The following is a 15,617-nucleotide window of genomic DNA, read 5'->3' as shown; positions in this document are numbered from 1 at the left end:
CTGAATAAAAAAATACAGGGTGCCTGGCTAGCTCAATCAGTAGAGCATGTGACTCTTCATTTAGGAGTTTTGAGTTCCAGCTCCACAATGGGTGTAGAGATTACTAAAAATTAACATCAAGAAGGAAAGAAGGAATTAAAGAGGAGGGGAGGAGAATGGGAGGGGATGGAAGGGGAAAGGAAGAGAGGGGGAGAAGAAAGGGGAAGCAAGAGGGAGGGGAAGGGAGAGGAAGGGGAGGTGGAAGGGGAGAGAGAAGGGGAAGAAAGGGGAAGGGAAGGGGAAGGGAAGGGAAAGGCAAGAAAAAAGAAAGGAAAGAAAAATTAGGTAGAGGGTGAATTTCTTAAAGGTACCAAAAACACAAGCTATGTATGAAAAGATTTAAAAAATTATCTCACATTAAGACCTTAAGTCCCGTTCAACAAAATATGCCATACATAAATCCAAGACAAGTCAGAAACTGGAAAAATGCATTTTCCAGTATAACTGGTCAGTAAAACATTTTAAAGCAGAACATATAATACATGAAGTCAATAAAAGCAGCAACCCAACAACAAATGGGCGTAAAATAGGAATAAGCAAATTACTGAAGACTAATCACTATTAATATATTGGGGAGGGGCAAAGGAGGAAGATGGTCTATCTCTACCAGAATCTAATCAATACAAAATTAAAAAAGCAATTAGGAAACATTTAATCCTCAAAAGACAGAAAGAAATTACACTATTAAATCTTTGCCAATGATCTGCAGAAACAGAAGCTCACAGACAAGTTAATGTCAACTAAGTTATAACCGCAGTAGGAAGAACTTGGTAATTTCTAATAAGATTGTCAATGCATATACACTTCACTATACCAATTCTATTTTATAAACCCAAGAAAGAAAAATCATGCGCAAAGATGTTCACAACCCTACTGTTTTGATGTTTCAAACAACTGAAAACCTAAGTGTACCAAGGAATAAATAAACCAGAGCATATTTATTTACTAAAATACAAGTAATATGAATAATCTGATTAGTAATTACTCAAAGTTTTTCACCTCAGGATTACTTTATGAAATAAAATTTGAGAACTTCAAAGAGATTTTGTTTGCATAAATTATGCTATCAATATTTCATTAAAAAAATTATCTATAGACAAGAATTGTGCACTGTCCTGGGGAGGGATTAACTTTTTCTGATCCTGACCTACAGAAAGAAATACATTTTACATTGTGGCTCAGAACATAACTATAAATACATAAATAAAGATAACACATATATCTATGTATACATGTATCACTGAATACATGTTTAAAATTAAAGACAGGGGCGCCTGGGTGGCACAGCGGTTAAGCGTCTGCCTTTGGCTCAGGGCGTGATCCCGGCGTTATGGGATCGAGCCCCACATCTTCTTTCTCTCCCACTCCCCCTGCTTGTGTTCCCTCTCTCACTGGCTGTCTCTCTGTCAAATAAATAAAATCTTTAAAAAAAAAAATTAAAGACAAATACATATTACAGCTGAATAATTTCAAGAACACTGCTTATTAATTTCAACTAATAAGTCACTATCAACATAATACTTGCTTTAAGTAGTTGCCAAATTAAAAATTAAATCTTTTAGGGAGGGAATGCTGGGAGTAGAATAGAAGGACTCTAGCCTCATGTAGTCCCATGAACACAACTAGGTAACTATGAAATCATACTAAATACCCCAGAAATTGATCTGAACAAGGTAGTTCTTCAGATGTATAGGGAAGAAGGATATCATGACACCAGCAATTGACTTGAAAAGCAAAAGGGACTGAATTTTGTGAGTTCTTGCAACCAACTTAAAGCCTGGGGACCACAGTAAGGAAGTTACTTGCTCATCTCAGAGCTGGTCCCAAAGACTCAGCTTTCACAAGACCACCCCCCCAGAACAAAGGATCTAGCAGGCACCATTTCCCTCCCCTGCCCCTCAGAAAAATCACAGGGCCACCTGTGATAACCAGCACAGCACAGACACTCGCTACCTAACATGCCTACCCCAAACCCTGCCCTATCCAAGCCACAGTCCAGAACAACCACCCTTCCCAATCTCCCTTGCCTCAGTACCAGTACGGCAGCCCTTCCCCAGAGAACCAGCCCAAACCACAGCATCTTGCCACTGGAAGTTTTGTGAGGCTTCAGATCCAGCAGCAATGGCAACAGGTCTCATTATAAGCTGACCAGAGCACAACTAGTTAAAACTCACCATATTCAGGCCAGGGACCAAATACCGCCCACAGCAGGAAAGAAGGGGAGGGGCAAAGGAGGAAGACACAGACAACTGGTGTGAAGGACAGAGCAGCCAAAACAAGAGAAGAGCACACACTCCCTGAAGTGACAGGCCTGGGGAATAGGAGATGGTGGCATGATATATTCAAAGGGCTGACTGACCAAAAATAATTGCCAAAAATACTCTATCCATCAAGAACATCATTCAGTATAGAAAGAGTTTTCCAGACAAATAACACTAAAGGAGTTCGTGATCACTAAACCAGCCTTGAAAGGAATATTAAAGGGGACTCTTTGAATGGAAAAAAAGGCCAAAAATGAAATAATGACGGTAGGAAACTCAAAAACAGTAAAAATGAACACTCCTATAAAAAAATCAGTCAAGGAACTCCCAAAATAAAAGAACATAAAATATGACAGCATATACCTAAAACATGGGGGGAAGAAGTGTAAAGAATGGCTTCAAACTTAAATGATTATCAACTTCTTAATACAGACTGCTATATGCACAAGAGGCAAATACAAACCTAATGGTAACCACAAATCAAAAACCACTAATACTGGGGCGCCTGGGTGGCTCAAGTCGTTAAGCGTCTGCCTTCAGCTCACGTCGTGATCCTAGTGTTCTGGGATCGAGCCCCACATCAGGTTCCTCCGCTATGAGCCTGCTTCTTCCTCTCCCACTCCCCCTGCTGTGTTCCCTCTCTCGCTGGCTGTCTATCAAATAAATAAATAAAATCTTAAAAAAAAAAAAAAAAACCACTAATACTAATAGAATAAAGAGGGAAAAACCAAACTCTATCACTAAAGAAAACCAGCAAACCATGAAAGAGACAAGATCAGAGAAAACCTTCAGAAACAACTGACAAACAAGTAATAAAATGGCAATACATATCTATCAATAATTACTTTAAATGTAAAATTACTAAAAACACACAGGCTAAAGGAATGGATTAAAAAACAAGACCTGGGGTGCCTGACCTCAGCTCAGGTCTTGATAGCAGGATCATGAGTTTAAGACCTGTGTTCGGCTCCACACTGCTGGGGGCTGGGGATGGACTGGGGGCGGGGGGGAAGCTGGAAGGGGAGAGACCCGCCTCAAGGGATTGCCATGCTGCCTATAGGAGACTCCCCTCTGACCAAAAGATACCTGCAGACTGAAAGTCAGGGGAGGAGGGGTACCTTGTGGCTCAGTCGGTTAAGTGACCAACTCTTGATTTTAGCTCACGTCAACGTGTGTTGTGAGATCAATCCCTGTGACAGGCTCCATGCTAAGCATGAAGCCTGCTTAAGAGTCTCTCTCTCCCCTCCTTCTGCCCCACCCTTTCTCCCATGCAGTCCATCTCTTAAAAAAATAAAAATAAAAAAAAAAATTAAAAAAATAAAAAGAGAGCGGAGGGAGAAACAACCATCATGCAAATGGATGTCAAAAGAACCAGCGCAGGGGCACCCGGGTGGCTCAATCAGTTAGGTTTTGGCTCAGGTCTGAGATTGAGTCCAACTTCAGGCCCCCTGCTCAGTGCAGATTCTCTCTCCTCCTCTCCCTGTGCTTCCACCCCCTGCTCGCACTCTCTCTCTCCAATAAATAAAATCTTCCAAAACGAACAAAAAAGCTGGTGTAGCAATATTGTATCTGTAAAACTAGACTTTAAAACAAAGACTGTAACAAGAAATGAAGAAGGGTACTATATAATCATAAAGCAGACATTACATCAAGAAGATGTAAGAACTGTAAAATTTACACACCCAATATGGAAGGACCCAAATACATGAACAGTTAATAACAAACATAAAGGGGCTTATCAATAATAAAACAATAATAACACAGGACTTTGAACATACCACTTAAACAGAAAGTCAACAAAGAAGCAATGGCTTTGAATGACACACTGGATCAAATGGACTTCAACAGACATTTTCAGAACATTTCTTTCTAAAACAGCAGAACAGACATTGTTTTCAAGTGCATACGGAACATTCTCCAGAATGGATCACGTATTAGGCCACAAAACAAGCCTTAAAAAATTCAACAAGATCAAAGACAGACCATACATCTTTTCTGACCGCAATATTAAACTAGATCTGGAAATGTGGAAAGACCACAAATACATGAAGGCTTAATAAAATGCTGTTTAACAATGAATGGGTCAACAAGGAAATCAAAGAAGAAATTTAAAAATTCATGGAAACAAATGAAAGTGAGAACACAACAGTTCAAAAACTTTGGCATTTAGCAAAAGCAAGACACAAGTTTATAGCATACAGGTCTACCTCAAGAAGCAAGAAAAATATCAACTGAACAACCTAATCTTACACCTAAAAGTGCCTGCGAAAGAACAACAAACAAAATCTAGAACCACCAGAAAGAAGAAAAAGTTTAGAGCAGAAATAAATGATACAGAAACTAAAAAAAACCAATAGAACGCATCAATGAAAGCAGGAGCTGGTTCTTTGAACAAAACTAATAAAACGGATGAATCTTTTGCCAGATTTATCAATATAGAAAGAGAAAGGACCCAGGGCACCTGGCTGGTTCAGTCGGTGGAGCATGCAGCTCTTTATCTCGGGGTTTAAATTTAAGCCCCACGTTGGTTGTAGAGATTACTTAAAAATAAAATCTTTTAAAAAAAGAAAGAAAGAATGCACCCCAAATAAATAAAATCACAAATGAGAGAGAAGAAAGAAAACCAACACCAAGAAATACAAACAACTGTAAGGGAATATTATGAAAAACTATGCACCAACAAATTGGACAACACAGAAAAAAATAGAGAAATACAGAGAAACATTTAACCAAGAAACTGAAACAGAAATAGAAAATATGGACTGATTATCAGCAAAGAAAATGAATCTTAACAGATATATTCATAACCTTAATCAAAAAATTCCCAACAAATAAAAATCCAAGGCCAGATGGCTTCACGGGTAAATTCTACCAAACATTTAAAGAAGAATTAGTACTTCCCAAACTATTCCAAAAAGTAAGGGTGTCTGGGTGGCTCAGTCAGTTAAGCATCTGACTTTAGCTCAGGTCATAATCTCAGGGTCCTGGGATCAGTGGGGAGTCCTCTACTCATGCTTTTTCTCAAATAAATAAGTAAAATCTTTAAAAAAACAAAAAACTACTCCAAGAAATAAAAGAGGACGGAAAAGTTCTAAATTCATTCAATGAGTCCAGCATTACCCAAAATCAGATAAAAACACCACTAAAAAAAAAAAGTATAAGCTAGAATATCTGATGAACACAGTTGCTAAAATTCTCAACAAAAAACTATCAAAACAAATCCAACAATACATTAAAAAAAACCAGCCACCACAATCAAGCGGGATTTATTCCTGCGTTTCAAGGGTGGTTCTATATTTGCAAATCAATCAACATTATACATCACATCAATAAGAGAAAGAACCACCATATGATCATTTCAACAGATGCAAAAAGCTACTGAAAAAGTACAATATTCATTCAGGACAAAAACCATCAACAAAGTAGGTTAAAAGAGAACATACCTCAACATGTTAAAGGCCATATGAACGACTCAGAGCTAATATCATCCTCAATGAGGAAAAACTGAGAGACTTCCCCTACGATCAGAAACAAGATACGGGGCACCTGGGTGCCTCAGTTGTTAAGCGTCTGCCTTTGGCTCAGGCAGCGATCCCGGCGTTCTGGGATTGAGCCCCGCATCAGGCTCCTCCGCTGGGAGCCTGCTTCTTCCTCTCCCACTCCCCCTGCTTGTGTTCCCTCTCTTGCTGGCTGTCTCTCTCTGTCAAATAAATAAATAAAATCTTAAAAAAAAAAAAAAGAAAAAGAAAAAGAAACAAGATATGGATGTCCACCTCACGACTGTTATTCAACATAATACTGTTTAAGTCCTAGCGTCAGCAGACAACAAAAGAAATGAAAGGAATACAAATTGATAAGGAAGAATTAAAACTTTCATTATTTGCAAATGACATGATACTCTACATAGAAAACCCTAAAGACAAAAGACAGCAAAAAACCTGCTAGAACTGATATATGAATTCAGTAAAGCAGCAGGATAAAAATCAACGTACAGAAATCTGTTGCACTTCTATATACTAACAACGAAGCAGCAGAAAGAGAAATCAAGGAATCAATTCCATTTATAATTGTACCAAAAGCCTTAATGCCTAAGAATAAACCTTACCCAAAGATAAACAATCTGTATTTTGAAAACTATAGAACAGTGATGAATGAAACTGAAGATGACACAAAGAAATGGAAAGACATGGAATGCTCCTGGAGTACAAGAAAAAATATTGTTGATACTGTCTACGCAACCCAAAGCAATATACACATTTAATGCAATCCGTATCAAAATAACACCAGCATTTTCCACAGAGCTAGAGCAAACAATTCTAAAATTTATATGGAACCAGAAAAGATCCCATTTAAACAAAGCAACCTTGAAAAAGAAAACCAAAGCTGGAGGCATCACAACTCCAGATTTTAAATTATATTACAAAGCTGTAGTGATCAAAACAGTACGGTACAGGAACAAAAATAGATAACTAGATCAATGGAATAGAACAGAAATAGAAAACTCAGAAATAAACCCAGAACTCTATATGGTCAACTAATCTTCAAAAAGCAGGAAAGACTATCCAATGGAAAAAAGACAGTCTCTTCAACAAATGGTGTTGGGAAAACTGGAGAGCAATATGCAGAAGAATGAAACTGGACCATTTTCTTACACCACACAAAAATAAACTCTAAATGGATGAAAGATCTAAATGTGAGACAGGAATCCATCAAAATCCTAGAACAGAGCACAGACAGTAACTTCTTTAACATCAGCTGTAACAACAGTGTTCTATATCTCCTAAGACAAGGGAAAACAAAAGCAAAAATAAACTAATGGAACTACATCAAAATTAAAAGCTTCCGTGCAGTGAAGGAAATGATAACTAGCAATCTATGGAATGGAAGAAGATATTTGTAAATGACATATCCAATAAAGGGTTAGTATCTGAAATATTTAAGGAACTTATAAAACTCAACATCCTAAAATGAATAATCTAAAACAAACAAATAAAAAAATGGGTGGAATGGGAGGGGAAGAAAAAAAAACCCAAAAAACATGGGCAGCGATCCGAACTGACATTCCTCCAAAGAAGATATCAAGGGGAGCCTGGCTGGCTCAATCAATGGAGCATACAACTCTTGATCTCGGGGTCCTAAGGTCAAGGCCTATGTTAGGCACAGAGCTTAATTTAAAAAAGGAAAAAAAAAAGGCATTCAAATGGCCAATAGACATGTAAAAGATGCTCAGCATACTTATCATCAGGGAACTGGAGATCAAAACCACAATGAGATACCACCTCATACCTCTTCGAATGGCTAAAATCAACAGAAGAAATAACAGAAGTTGGCAAGGATATGGAGAGAGGGGGGCCCTTTTACACTGTTGGTGGGAATGCAAACTGGTGCAGCCACTCTGGAAAACAGTACAGAGCGTTCCTCAAAAAGTTAAAAATAGAACTATCCTATGATCCAGCAATCACACTGTTGGGTGTTTATCCCCAAAATACAAGAACACTAATTCAAAGGTGTATATGGACCCCTATGTTTATAGCAGCATTATTTACAATAGCCAAACTATGGAAAGTCCAAGTTTCCAACTATAAATAAATGGATAAAGATGTGCTGTGTATATATACATACAACGGAATATTATTCAGTCATAAAATGAAATTTTGCCATTTGCAATGACATATATGTATGGAGCTACAGAGTATTAAGCTAAGCGAAATATGTCAGCCAGAGAAAGACAAATACCATATGATTCCTTTCATACATGAAATTCAGGACACAAAACAAATGATCACATGCTAAAAAGAGAGAAAGGCAAACCAAGAAACAAACTCTTAACTACCGAGAACAAACCAATGGTTACCAGTGGGGAGGCTAGGGAGGGTTGGGGAATAGAAGGTGAGGATTCAGGAGTACACTTGTGGTGTTGAGCACTGGGTGATTAAAAATAAACACTCAAAAAGAAGGTCAAATGAGACTATTCAATCAACATTCTCTTCAAAAATAAAATAAAAATTAAAAGTTAAATCTTTTGCTCATCTCTCTAATGTTTAGTTTAAAAGACAGCTGGCTTCCCCATCTCCTTCCTCATTCCATTTTTGAAGCATCATGTTACGTTAGGGTTTGGAAAACCCAGTATGCTGAGTTTATGGCAGGATGACGGTAAAAAAGGTAAATACTTCTTAGTATTACTATAAAAATAATCTTTCCCTCACAGGCACTCAAAAGTTATCAGAGATCTCCACAGGTTCCAGGTTATTTTAAGAACTAGTAATGTAGAACCAGATGTTAAATATATATTAAATGACACACCTAACGTAACCTTCTCTATAAAGGTAAAGCACACAAAGATTATTTCCGTATGTACATGTAAGGATACCAATGACTTCTGGGGAAAAAAGAGAAAACTGGGATGAAGTAAGGGAAATCCTTTAACTGAATTTGCAGGCATGATTTCTCTAAATAAAAAAAGAAATGAAACAAATATGAAAGAAAATGTTACCACTTTATTTTATCTAAGTGATCCTTTTCAGTAATTTTGGAGCATTTTAACATTTAAATGTTTAATATGTTAATATTAATTACATTATATTTTTAAAAAACCTTCAAGAGTGCAGATTCTCCAACCCCCCAAGGTTTATTTATTTATTTTAGAGAGAGGGAGGGAGAGAGCACAAGAGGGAGGCACACAGAAAGGGAGAGAGAATCTCAATCAGACTCCGCAATGAGCATGGAGACCCACGACCCCGAGATCACCACTTGAGCCGATATCAAGAGTGGGAACAATTGAGCCAAGTGAGCCACCCAGACCCTTGAAGACTGCAGATTCTTTGATGTACACCTCTCCTTCACAAAAAATCCTCTTGCAAAAAAAAGCAGTGAGGAGCATCTGGCTGACTCAGTTGGTAGAGTACAGGTCTCAATCTCAGAGTTGTGAGTTTAAGCCCCAAGTTGGACTTGGGAGACTGCTTTAAAAAAAAAAAAAAAAAGGCAGTGTCTTCTTTATGTTACACTGTATAAGTAATCAGAGGCCTTTATAAAATGTTCTTTTGAAAAACAATCTGGTAAGAATAAAGGGCTGCACACATTCCAAAATTGGAGTTATTCCTGAGTTCCCATTTTGACCTGGTGCTTTCAGAACATGGATATAGTGTACTCATTTCTTTTGTCAAAACACAGTATCTGTTCAGCTAGTTAATTTCAAATGGAAAGCTATTCAACTCCCTAAAAATCTCAGTAGTAAGTTTTAAAAATAGTATTTTTTGGAAATGATGTCTATGTGCCAGATAATTCTGCTGGGGGACAAAACAAGATGAGAAACTATCTCTACAATTAGGATCCAAAATTTAGAGAGACAAAATATAATCTAGAATTAAGATACAATAGATTTAATGCTAAATTAAATATATCTACATTGCTTCATGTGACACAGAAGAGTGAGCCTGCGAAAATAAAGGAGTCACAAACAGAAAGAAATGAAGCAAGAGGTTTTTAGGAACTCCATGGGATATCAGATTTTCAATAAACATTCTTGGGCACTTACTATGTCTCTGTCAAATTTTATTTCAGTCATATTAAGTTGGAATATCAATAAGCCAGCTGGGAATAGTAGCTGGGTTCAGTAGGTACCTGGAAATGCTTGGTAAGAAACTTAGACAAGAAGGTGAGCAAAATAAAGGACAGTAAGGACAAGAAAAAGGACAGAGGAATGATAGCCCCCATATGTTTTAAAAAGAACCCCAGGGGCGCTGGTTAAGTCGGAAGAGCTTGGGACTCTTGATCTCCGGGTTGCAGGTTTGAGCCTCACACTGGGTTACTTAAAAATAAAATCTTTAAAAGCAAAAAAAGGAAGAACAGGAGAGAAAGCAAAAAACAGTTTTTTGGGTTTTTGTTTTGTTTTGTGGAGTCTACCATGGGGCTTAAACTCACAACCCTGTGATCAAGACCTAAGGTGAGATCAAGAATCAGATGGACGTTAAATGACTAAGCACCTAGGTGCCCCAACAGAAACACTTTTATGTGACACACCAATTAACATGGTGCACAAGAGTTTCACAGTTTGGTAAACACTGAATTTACAAAATAAGTGGAATAAAATGAAATAAAAGGACTGGTACAAAGAAACGCAGTATAAGTGAGATGTTTATGTAACTATCAAACCTAGTTATATTTATGAGAGAGAGAAAGAAGTCATCAAGATTTTCAGGGAAAAGCATAGGCAGAATAGCTGGGCCTGGAAGAAGGGCATTTTTCCTGTAGCTAAAGAAAAAAGAAGAAAGCTTAGGTAAAAACAGAAGAGTACATGAAGTTGAAGAAATTAAATGTTTATATCAGATGGCAAGCTACCTTTCTTAGAGGCTAAGTTAAAACAAAAAAAATTTATGGGGCTGAGGGATTTTAAAGACTGGGGTATGAAGTTTAAAAAAAATAAGAAAGTTTGTGATTGCCAATATAGAAACACAAATAACCCCAAGCTTAATTAATGAAAACAGAAATATAACCAGTCAGAAAGTAAGCATTTACAAAAAGCACTGTATGTTTTTTAAGATTAGGAAAGTTGCATCTGAAAAAAATAAATTAAAAACTGATACCTGATTTATTCACAATAGTTGCCTAATTAATAAGCTACCAATTAGCTTTCCAGATCATCAATGTCTACCTCTTCAGGCAAAACACATTTATAGTTAAACAGATTTTTAAAGAAAATCTTTAAAGTTATACACTTACCTGTCTTCTTAATTATACACTCGACTCTAAATTAAACTTAATCTTGAACATCCATTGTTGCTGTACTGGAACATCTGCTGCTGCTGTATGTACTGTGCAGCAAACAATTCTATCTTCTTTAGAGCTCTTCTAAGTCTTTCGCAGCTGTCAAGATATAAAGCAACTGCTTCTACAGTTTATGTTTTCCCACAACACCTCTACAACTAGACTGCATTAGCAACTTGCTTCTAGTCTGTCTCCTGTAATCCAGTTTCTCAAACTTTCCTAAATGTGGACCTTCGTGAAAAACATGAGAACCCTTCTCACCAGTGCTTGACCTGTGGCCAGGAAAGTGGAAAAGTTGTTTTTTATATTACAAAATTCAGGAAATAAGTGCTCCACATATTTCGTGAAACTTTCTATTTATATATATAAATTTGTATTACTTCTATTTATAAATAATTTTTACATTTACATAAAACATTTATATTTATAAGTCAAAATATGACTTTTGCCTTACTGAAGAGTAAAAGATTATTTTCTGGAAGGAATTACTTTGGCGGGGGGAAAGTTTGCATAAGGCCATTTGAAATTTTTAGGAATTAGTCTTCCTTTTCTTTAAATATTTTTTTATTATATTATGTTAGTCACCATACAGTACATTCCTGGTTTTTGGTGTAAAAGTTCGATGGCTCATTAGTTGCGAGGAATTAGTCTTCTAACCTACTTTTCAATGTGACTTCAATGTAATTTTCAACCATGGTAAATGAAATTTTATTCACCAAAGAAGTGTAACATTTCTGAGCAATAGGTTATTGGAATGACAATTTAGGATAGAAAGAACAGCTGTGAAGGAGATTATCACGTGAAAAGCAGCAACAGTCTTAATACTTTTTCTAGTAATGAAAAGACTGATTTACTTACTACTTGCTGTCATTATTTCTGAACTTTTCCAATGACTGGATCCAGAACTGGTAAATAAATGAAGTACAGCTGAGGTGTTTCATCACTCTCTTAGAGATCAATCTCCAGATTTCATTATCTACTCTTTTCAGGCAGAATTTCCAGTACTGCCCTACGTCCCCTACAAGCTCTAGAAAACTGTAAAATTTACTGTCACCTTTAGCATGCCCTTCGCTCATTCCTACCTGCACCTAAGAAAGTCCCACTATTCTTTTCATAAGTAATGTTCTCAAAATGCCACCGATTTCAGGAACACTTTCCTAATACTGGTAATGGAAACTTAGCTTTCCTATGGTAATATATAGCAAGCGAAGTTACTGCAACCATCACGTGCCTTTTGAGAACCTTCATAATGTTTCCTACACTGAGCATCGGTTGCACTGAGCTCATCACCGAAGTTCAATCGCAGCCAAGGTAAAGAATAGTAAGATATGGAACTGCACCTTAAACTCCACCAACAGAGTATTTAAATAGCAGAATATCTAAATAGCACCAGGTACGTGAAGCGCACACAGCACATCACAGTTTGTTGTGATTCGACAGAAACTGATGTCCTACTCAATAACTAGTCTAAAGTTATCAATAATCATTTAAACGGATGTGTCAATCCAAATAAGAAAGTAGCCTTCAAACTTTTATTTCTCCGATTTCGGTTTGCAAACTGCAGTTTTTCACCTCCTACACAGGAGTGGTGAGAACTTTTTTCCCCAACAAATTCAATTTTTATTACTGAGATTCTCCGGGAGATAACTGGTACAAAACCTCATTGTGGGCGCCCTAAGAGTCACGTATGACTCTGCTTAAGTAAAATAATGTTTTAGAGACTGCTAACCGACCTCGGTGGTTACAAGGGGTGGGAAATGGTGGAGGACCGAAAGCGATGCAGAAGGAGTAGGAGGAAAACACCTAGCCAAGGATGACTGTTACAAAGGGTACTACTGCTGCCAAACGCCGGTAGCACGAGGGCACATCATGGCGGCAAGGCTAACGGCAGCCATGAAAAACCAGCACGCCCCCTCCGCGCGCACACGCTGCCCTGCCGGGGCTCGGCAGCCCGTCACCGGAGCCCGAGCTGCAGCCGTCGCCGGCGGCGGCTCTCCAACACCCCCTCACGGGCCAGAGCGGAATTTTCTCCCAAAAGCCACCTTCAAGATGGCGGTCCCCCTCCCGACAACCCCCTCAACCGTCCGAGTAGCAGCCGTAAATCGGCCACCATCTTGTCCCCCGTCCCTCCCCCTGCCAATATTTACATAGCGAAAATCGCTCCGGTCTGCCTGCGGCCTTCACCTCACGACCGCAGCCTTCGCCTCTTCGTTAGGCCTCGGCCTCTCGAGGGGCCCCAGGCAGGCCGCGGCGCCAACCCAACGCCTCTATGCCGTCTCCCCGGCCACCGGGCGATCACCCTCCAGCGCCCCCCGCCCCCCATAACGGAGCGCACCTCCGCCGCCGCTCGGGGCCGCCAGGCTCCTCCCAGGCCTAACTGCGGCCTCCTTCGGGCCTGCTATGTGCCCTGCGCCACACCACCCGGCCTGGGCGGAAGGGCGTCTCCCGGGCCGCCGACCAGGCCACACCACTAGCGTTAGGCCCTACAGCCGCGGCGACGCCGGAACTCACCGGACGGGCGTGCGGGCGGTCGGCGACGGTGCCGGGTGCTGCAGGCCGGCCTTTCTCTGGAGCACTGGGCCGGGCTCCGGCTGGTGGGGCGGGCGGAGGGAGGGAGGAGGGGCCGAGCTCGGAGCTGACAAAAAGCGGCCCAGCTCCCCGGCACGGGCTCGCCGTCAGCACGTCACGTCACCGCACGGGAGAGAGACCCAGGAAAATGCGGAAGGGTAGATAGGCCCCCTTCCGAAATACGGTTACCTTGGTGTCTCGTATTGGTGCCACTCAGGCCCCGCAACCGGGGAGCCCCGTGGCCTCCCAGCGGCGGGGTCTCCGGCGGCCGAAGTCTGTCACAACGTTCTTTCCTCCTCCTTTACGCTCCCGCCCGTCGCTGCCGCCGCACACGCGCTACTACTGCCGCTTGGGCCGTAAAGCCCGCGCGAAGCAGTGGTCCGTCCACCCCGCCGCGAAGCAGGAGGCCGTACCTGACGGGGTCTGGCCGCCCCCCACTGTCTCTCCTGGGCCTCAGCCACCGCCGAATCCTCTCTGGAGACCATCCGCCTCTCTGCGCTAGCTGCCTTCTCGAGGTGTTTGCAAGTCTTCAAATTCCCGCGCGCAGAAAATGTGTTTTCCTCAACCCTGTGACTACAAAAATTAGCAAGGCCCGCCTTTTTTTTTTTAATCTTCGCTTAAAAAAGAAATTTCTTTGAAATAAAATGAAAATTCGCTTGCCACTGTAATGAGTGCATCGGCAAGGGGAAAGGAAGAAGGCTTATCCTGAAGCAATTACAAAACCGCTTAATTAAAAAAGAAAATAAGAGAACCTGCTTTCAGCGCAATGTGCAAAAAGATTATACTCTGAAAATGGTTTCGCGCATTTCAATAAACATGAGTTGCTAAAGTATATTGTCTTTTCCATGAACCTGTTTCAGGATGTGGGAGCCTCTGAAATGTAAGTCTTGTGTAATAGCTACATAGTGAACTTTCATATTTACATGTTTTTAATAAATAGATACGTAGAGTACTAGAATTATTTATATATTTTTATGCAAATGCTTTAAGCAGCCCTTTAAAGTTTAAAAAGGATTAGAAAGAAAATGAAAAATATATTTAAACAGGCACTTATTAACTCCAAAAACATGTATTTTGCATTTTCATTACTTTAAATTCCGATGCTATCTTTCCACATGGAACGTGGGAAACAAACTTTCAAAGTTACTAATAAGTGAAGCCTAGCTACCTCACTGGTGGAACAAGGGACTCAATCTTGTGAGTTTGAGCCCCAAGTTGGGTGCATGCCTTACTTAAAAATAAATAAGTTACTAGTAAAAAGTCAGATAATATTGTATTCCTGTACTGTAATGTGGAATCTGACATCCCATACTTTCTGTATGGGGACCTGAATAATATATAAAACCTTTCAAACAACAATGTAAAAATTACAGAGCAAATACGATACTGTTGGAAATATATTTAAATGTGTAGGCTATATATATATATATTACTTCTCTGTCAAACACAGTCTCAAATTTCCTATGCCATTGCCCTTCATATATCTTAAAATCATGAAATGCTTTAAAAACAAGAAAAATAATGGCACAGAAGAAATCTATAAGAAAGTACTGATTAATAATTTTCCTCTTAAGGCCTTAATTTTCTCCTCCCCCGCCCCCCCCCCCCCGCTCCCCACCCCGAAGTTTAAATTTTCTTTTAAAAAGTCCAAAAAACAACATGTTTTTATTGTTTATATAAAATTAAAACAGACTGGGGCATCTGGGTGGCTCAGTCAGTTAAGTATCTGCCTTCAGCTCAGGTCATGATCCCAGGTCCTGGGTTCCAGCCCCACATCGGCTCTCTGCTCAGCAGGGAGCCTGCTTCTCCCTCTACCTGCTGCTCCCTGTTTGTGTGCTCTCTCTGACAAATAAATAAAATCTTATATAGATAGATATCGATATAGATAGATATATCTAGATAGATATATGGATCTAGATCCATATAGATCCATAGATCTATAGATCTATATCGATACCTATATAGATATATGTAAGATATATATAT

At 39.5% G+C, this 15,617-nt stretch overlaps 1 protein-coding gene across 18 annotated transcripts in view; it reads right to left on the bottom strand.

Annotated features, from left to right (window-relative positions):
- LOC113249004 (zinc finger X-chromosomal protein-like) overlaps window positions 1–14,143 on the bottom strand; it is a 58,826-nt gene extending 44,683 nt beyond the window's left edge. For 4 of the 18 annotated variants that reach the window (XM_044380824.3, XM_026490582.4, XM_044380825.3 and 1 more), the window contains exon 1: window positions 11,019–11,892. The gene's annotated coding sequence lies outside the window, so the exon portion shown is untranslated. Of the gene's footprint in view, window positions 1–11,018; window positions 11,894–11,921; window positions 13,059–13,210; window positions 13,366–13,398; window positions 13,736–13,820; window positions 13,976–14,044 lie in introns of those variants that run through there. The other 14 variants (XM_057315480.1, XM_057315481.1, XM_057315466.1 and 11 more) reach the window with 13 other exon arrangements.
- Between the last annotated feature and the right edge of the window lie 1,474 nt (window positions 14,144–15,617).

This window comes from Ursus arctos, chromosome Y (genome assembly GCF_023065955.2).
Source record: "Ursus arctos isolate Adak ecotype North America chromosome Y, UrsArc2.0, whole genome shotgun sequence".
In the NCBI taxonomy this organism is placed as follows: Eukaryota; Metazoa; Chordata; class Mammalia; order Carnivora; family Ursidae; genus Ursus; species Ursus arctos.
This window is presented reverse-complemented; position numbering and strand designations above follow the sequence as displayed.